Below are 6,971 nucleotides of genomic sequence, written 5' to 3' on the forward strand. Positions count from 1 at the left end.
TCAGTCTGGGAAGGCCTCCTGGAGGAGGTGAGCTCTCAGCAGGGCCTTGAAGGGAGGAAGAGAGCGAGCTTGGCGGAGGGGCAGAGGGAGGGCATTCCAGGCCCGGGGGATGACGTGGGCCGGGGGTCGATGGCGGGACAGGCGAGAACGAGGTACAGTGAGGAGATTAGCGGTTGAGGAGCGGAGGTTGCGGGCTGGGCAGTAGAAGGAGAGAAGGGAGGTGAGGTAGGAGGGGGCGAGGTGATGGAGAGCCTTAACCCACGACCTCTGACTCCTAAGCCCGACTCTTGTCACTGAGCCACGCCACATCTCTCCCAGTACACCCTGCTCTTCATCTGCAATCATTCTGGTAGTGGATCCATAGAGTTTTCTTGGTAAAAATACAGAAGTGGTTTACCATTGCCTCCTTCCACGCAGTAAACCTGAGTCTCTGTCCTTGACTCTCTCCCCTCCCGCTGTTGCCCAGCACAGGGGAGTCTGGACTTGTAGCAGATTGCCTTCCACTTGCTAGCCACTGCCCAAGCTAGGAATGGAATGGATAGGCCTCTGCTTGACTCTCCCTCCCGTAGTCAAAACTGGTGGAGTACTGGAAACTCTCTAGTTGCGACCCTGAGAGGTGGCTTAACAAATACCAGAATTATTACTATTATTTTTAGATGTTTGGCAATGCAGTAGCAGGCAATCTTCCTTTCCCCATGCTGGCACAGGGCTCTGGGAGTCCCAGTCCTACCCACCTTTCATGACACAGGCTCTGGGGTTCATTGTGGGGTGTGAAGGGGTGGGCTACCCTGCCCCCAGCCACTCTGCCCCAGCATCACCCTACAAATGGGACTGGGTGCTGCCAGGGAAGGAGGCTCTAGTGCCAGCCCAGCCCAGGAGCCAGTTTCCGCCCACCAGCTCAGCTGGCCAGAGCAAACCTCGGCCAGCAAGTGAACCAACCCATCGCTTCCCCCATTACTTCCACAGAGAAAGAACAGTACTCTGTATGTATCCAGGGCCTGGGAGAAAGCCAGATGGAAATCAGGCAGGGAATCTAATAGAAATCCAAGAAACTCAATTTTCCCTGCTTCATTCCAGGCTCTCTGGGGTCCGGGCCTGGGCAGTGTGGGATTCAGGGAACATATGCTGAAGGCAGCTGCCTCCACTCTCGGGGGTGGTGGGGAGAGGCAAGCTATGAGCCAGTTGTCGTATGCCTCCCCTCTCTCTTTTGAACAAAAGCTCGCATACATTTGTGTCGTTGGTGCAGAAGCTGCATGGCCTCCCGAAAAGAGCCTGGCCCCGGACATCAGGGGGCCTGAGTTCTAGCCCCAGCTTCGCCACTTAATAATAACAATAATAATGATAGCATTTATTAAGTGCTTACTACCTGCAAATCACTGTTCTAAGCGCTGGGGAGGTTAAAAGGTGATCAGGCTGTGCCATGGGGGCTCACACTCTTAGTCCCCATTTTACAGATGAGGTAACTGAAGTACAGAGAAGTTAAGTGACTTGCCCAAAGTCACACAGCTGGCAATTGGCAGAGCCGGGATTTGAACCCATGACATCTGACTCCAAAGCCCGTACTCTTTCCACTGAGCCACGCTGCATGATCTTGGGCAAGTCACTTCACTTCTCTGTGCCTCGATCTGCTCATCAGTAAAACGGGGAATAAATGTCTGTTCTCCCTCCCCATTAGACTTTGAGCCCATGTGGGACTGAAACGGTATCCAACCTGATGATCTTGTACCTAGTCTGGTGCTTAGTACAATGTTTGGCACATAAACAGAAACCAAAGTATTGTAATTTGGAAGAAACATGGCCTCGTGGAAAGAGTATGGGACTGGGGGTTAGGAGAATTGCAACGATGGCTTTTGTTAAGTACTTACTATGTGCCAAGCACTTTTTCTAAGCACTGAGGGGGATACAAGGTAATCAGGTTGTCCCACATGGGGCTCACAGTCTTAATCCTCCTTTTACAGATGAGGTCGCTGAGGCCCAGAGAAGTGAAGTGACTTGCCCAAAGTCACACAGCTGACAAGTGGCAGAGCCAGGATTAGAACCCATGACCTTTGACTCCCAAGCCCGGGCTCTTTCTACTGAGCCACGCTGCTTCTCTATTCTATTCTAGAACTGGATTCTATTTCTGGGTTTGCCACTTACCTTCTGTGTGTCTTTGGGAAAGTTACATATTTAGTGCCAAGCACTGTACTAACCACCGGAGTAGGTACAAAATCATTAGGTCAGCCCATAATTATTATTTTGAGTTACCAAGGTACCAACCCTAATCGCTCTTCTGATATCATGGTATATGTGCGTGTTTCCTGCTAGAGCGATGATAGTGATTTGAGAGAAGAGAATACTTCAAACCATTCATTCAATCATACTTATTGAGCGCTTACTGTGTGCAGAGCACTGCACTAAGCACTTGCCCGTCTCTCGTTGGCTTGGGCAAGGGCTGGGTATCCAGAGGATGCTCAGTGAACTCTGGAGGGAACCCTTTCTACTTCTGACAGTGACCTTGAGGCTGATCCTCTCCTCGTATCAGGGCAATGGGTTTTCTTGAGGTTTGTCCACCCCAAACACCGGACTCTGTTCTCCTTAATCACTACAGCTGACCCAGTGTGACTCCCTAGCTCTGCAAATAATGTTTTTTTTTTACTCCCAGCACTCTCCATGGTTTTCTACAAATATCATAAGATTTCTGAATCTCTGGTTTCCAGGACTAAGTTAGACTGTGAGGCAGAGGGGTAATAATGTTGGTCCCAGGGATGGAGCTCAAAGATTCTGAACAGTCTTTAGCAGGGCCAGGGCAGCTCTTAAAAAAGACTGTCTTATCTGTTCTAAGCCTAGGTGTTTATGCCTCTGTATCCCTCCCTTGGCTGGGAACTGATTAGCAAAAATTTAACAGGGGCTTATCTATCCCCTGTTCATTTAAGTCCCAGAAGTTGGCTCCTGGAATTTCCCTTCAAGCGAGGGTTTATTCAGTTTACTCCCACATTTTATTTTAATTCGGGGGACCCTTGGCACGTTTACTTAAGGACAGATTGTCTGTTTGCGTCTATTCTTTCTTTCCCCTAGAACCTCCCAAAGGGCAAGTGAGCTGGTCACCTTTTCCCTTAGTAAATCTCCAGGGAGTTTAATTCTTCACTCAGCACCCAGTGGGTGCTCAGTAATACCTTTACTGCTGTTGATGACTTTTCTCAAGCAGGCAAGCCTCAAAATTCCTCTTCTCTGTCAAAGGAAGAGTGTGACCCTAAAGGGCCCTGGATCTTATTCCCAACTGGAGGGGGGAGGTTTGGCCCAGAACCCCAGAACTTCCTGTTCTTTCATAATTGGAGTCCCCACAGAAAAAAATGATTCCATTTGCTGAGTGTGAAACTAAACTCCACAAGCAGAAGAGACCTAGTCAGATATGTTTAATGATAGAGCACGGGTCCAGGAGGTACCTGGGTTCCAATCCTGACTCCTTCATTTGTCAACTGTGTGACCTTGGGCAAGCCACTTGTGTATATATCTATAATTTTATTTATTTATATTGATGCTATTGATGCCTGTCTACTTGTTTTGTTTTGTTGCCTGTCTCCTCCCTTCTAAACTGTGAGCCCGTTTTTGGGCAGGGATTGTCTCTGTTGTTGAATTGTACTTTCCAAGTGCTTTGTACAGTGTTCTGCACACCGTAAGCGCTCAATAAATACAACTGAATGAATGAATGAACTTAACTTTTCTGTACTTCAGTGATCTCATCTGTAAAATAGGGTTAAGACTGTGAGCCCTGTGTGGGGCAACAGGGGCTGTGTCCAACCTGATTAGCTTGTATCTACCCAGCACTTAGAACAGTGCTTGATGATGATGATGATGATGATGGCATTTATTAAGTGCTTACTATGTGCAAAGCACCGTTCTAAGCGCTGGGGAGGTTACAAGGTGATCAGACTGTCCCACGGGGGGCTCACAGGCTTCATCCCCATTTTACAGATGAGGGAACTGAGGCCCGGAGAAGTGAAGTGACTTGCCCAAAGTCACACAGCTGACAGTTGGCGGAGCCGGGATTTTTTAAGGAAGGGTCCGCCACAGAGTAATTGCTTAATAATAATGATGGCATTTATTAAGCGCTTACTATTCATAAAGCACTGTTCTAAGCGCTGGGGAGGTAACAAGGTGATCAGGTTGTCCCACAGGGTGCTCACAGTCTTCATCCCCATTTTCCAGATGAGGTAACTTAGGCACAGAGAAGATAAGCGACTTGCCCAAAGTCACACAGCTGACAATTGGTGGAGCTGGGATTTGAACCCATGACAAATACCATCATTGTTATTATTATTATTCTCCGTTGGGGGGATTGGGGTGCCTGTGGAGAGGAACACCACCAACCTGTTGATTTCTAATTGGTGTGTCCGTGCTGATCCCTAACTGCCCTTCTCATTGATTCTTTGGATTCTCCCGCTCACCCCCGCCCCCGGGGCCCGGCTTCCGATATTGTTAAGCTGCCACATTTCCCAGCGGCCACCTGTCCCTTTGCTTCACTAACAAGTGCCCTCCCCCTGCCACCCCCTTCCCCTGCCCTGTACCAGCTGTCTCCCGAGTCATCTGGGCCGAGAAGAGGAAAGGAGAAAATTAAGATGTCGGAATTAGAAGTCTTCGCCTTCAGATGGAGATCTCAAGGGAAGACCACGTCCTACGGGCTATGTCATGATCAGTCAGAGACACATGTCCCGCCCCACAGGCACTTTTTTGATGGCATTTATTAAGCGCTTACTATGTGCAAAGCACTGTTCTAAGCGCTGGGGAGGTTACAGGGTGATCAGGTTGTCCTGGGGGGAATCACAGCCTTAATCTCCATTTGACAGATGAGGGAACTGAGGCACAAAGAAGTTAAGTGACTTGTCCATAGTCACAGCTGACAATTGGCGGAGCTGGGATTTGAACCCGTGACCTCTGACTCCAAAGCCCGGGCTCTTTCCACTGAGCCATGCTGCTTCTCCACTTCTAAAGAAGTACCATGAACCAGTGGATGGAACACAAGCCTGGAAATCCGAACGACCCGGGTTCTAATTCCAGATCTGCCACTTGTCTGCTGGGTGACCTTGGGCAAGTCACTGTAAAATAGGGATTGATACTGCGAGCCCCACGTGGGACAGGGACTGTGTCTAGCCTGGTTTGCTTGTATCGACACCAGTGTTTAGTACAGTTCCTGTCACATAGTAAGTCCTTAAAAATACCACAGTTATTAGAGAAGCAGCATTTCCTAGGGGATAAAGTACGGGCCTGGGTGTCAGAAGGTCAAGGGTTCTAATCCCAGCTCTGCCACTTGTCTTCTGTGAGACCTTGGGCAAGTCACTTTTCTTCTCTGTGCCTCAGTTACCTCATCTGTAAAATGGGCAATAAGACTGTGAGCCCCATGTGGGACAGAGACCGTGTCCAACCTGATTACCTTGTATCTACCCCAGTGTTTACAACACTGCTTAGCATTCATTTACTCCTTTATTCAATTGTACTTATTGAGCACTTGCTGTGTGCAAAGCACTGTACTAAGCTCTTGGGAGAGTACAATGCAACAACAGACACATTCCTTGCCCACAACGAGCTGGCAGTCTAAAGGGAATGACAGATATTATAATAATAATAATGGTATTTGCTATGTGCCAAGCACTGTTCTAAGCACTGGGGTAGATACAAGGTTATCAGGTTATCCCATGTGGGGCTCACAATCTTAGTCTCCATTTTATAGATGAGGTAACTGAGGCACGGAGAAGTTAAATGACTTGCCCAAAGTCACACAGCTGACATGTGGCAGAGCCGGGATTCAAACCCACAACCATATATGCATGTATATGCACATATATGCATATATATATGCATAAATAAATAAATAAATACATAAATAGCACAAAGTAAGAACTTCACAAATACCATCATCATAAAAATAATTAATAAGTATCTGTGCCTCAGTTACCCCATCTCTAAAATGAGGATTAAGACTATGAACCCATGTGGGATATGGACTGTGTCCAACGTAATTAGCTTGTATCTACCCCAGAGTTTAATACAGTGCCTGGCTCATAGTAAATGCTCCACAAATACTATTGACAACAACTACAGGGAGCTCGGCAGTGAAATCCTGGCTTTTTACTCATAATAATAATGATGGTATTTGTTAAATGCTTACCATGTGCCAAGCACTGTTCTAAGCACTGGGGTAAAAAAGCATCCCAGAGAGAGGCCCTAGTCCCTCCACTGATGAGGGAGCCAAAAAATGCACCAAGGCCAGGTCTGAGCTGGGAGAAAATAACCCTCATTTGAAAACCAATTAGTGCATATATATATAAAAATTCCCAAACCAACACAGTTCTTTCAGGAGCAAGCAATAGCAGTCCCATTTTCAATTTACCTCTGAGGGGGTTGCAACTGGTTCTTTTGTCCATAATTATTCTGGATTGGGCTAGAAGCCATTGGACTCCATGGAATTTAGTAATGAGATGGGATGACAAGGAAAATGGCTAAACAGTGAGGCAGAAGGAGAAGGAGGGAGAGAACACACACAGAAAAATGCCTGAATTTCTTCATTGGTCTCTGCTGAAGACTAAATTAAATCATCACCTGGTCATTTGTTTCAGAGCTCCTCCTTGTCACTTGCCTTAGCACTTACTGGTAAGTCAATACAGAGAAAAATGCCTTTTAAATGAATAGCAGCATGGAAGATCATCAAATTCGTATTCCTATAGACTACTGCTATGGAGTCTAATCATTGTTATGTTAAAGTCTGTCTCTCTCTATATTAATGTCTGTCTCCCCCTCTAGATTGTAAGCTCGTTGTGGGCAGGGAATGTGCCTGTTATATTGTTATATTACGCTCTCCCGAGTGCTTTATACAGTGCTTTGCATATAGTAAGCCTTCAATAAATCTGATTGATTGATTGGTTGTTACTGAGAGGTCCTGCGGCCAATGGTGGAGTCCTCAAACTGTAAGAACAAGAATAATAATAATAATAATT

The 6,971-nt window shown here is 46.9% G+C and overlaps 1 non-coding gene across 1 annotated transcript; it reads right to left on the bottom strand.

The window, feature by feature from the left end:
• Positions 1-481: 481 nt before the first annotated feature.
• On the bottom strand, positions 482-619 carry LOC119937272. The gene has a single exon (XR_005453964.1). It is a non-coding gene; the product is annotated as a small nucleolar RNA SNORA7 (small nucleolar RNA).
• Between the last annotated feature and the right edge of the window lie 6,352 nt (positions 620-6,971).

Source organism: Tachyglossus aculeatus, chromosome 1 (assembly GCF_015852505.1).
Source record: "Tachyglossus aculeatus isolate mTacAcu1 chromosome 1, mTacAcu1.pri, whole genome shotgun sequence".
Lineage (NCBI taxonomy): Eukaryota > Metazoa > Chordata > Mammalia > Monotremata > Tachyglossidae > Tachyglossus > Tachyglossus aculeatus.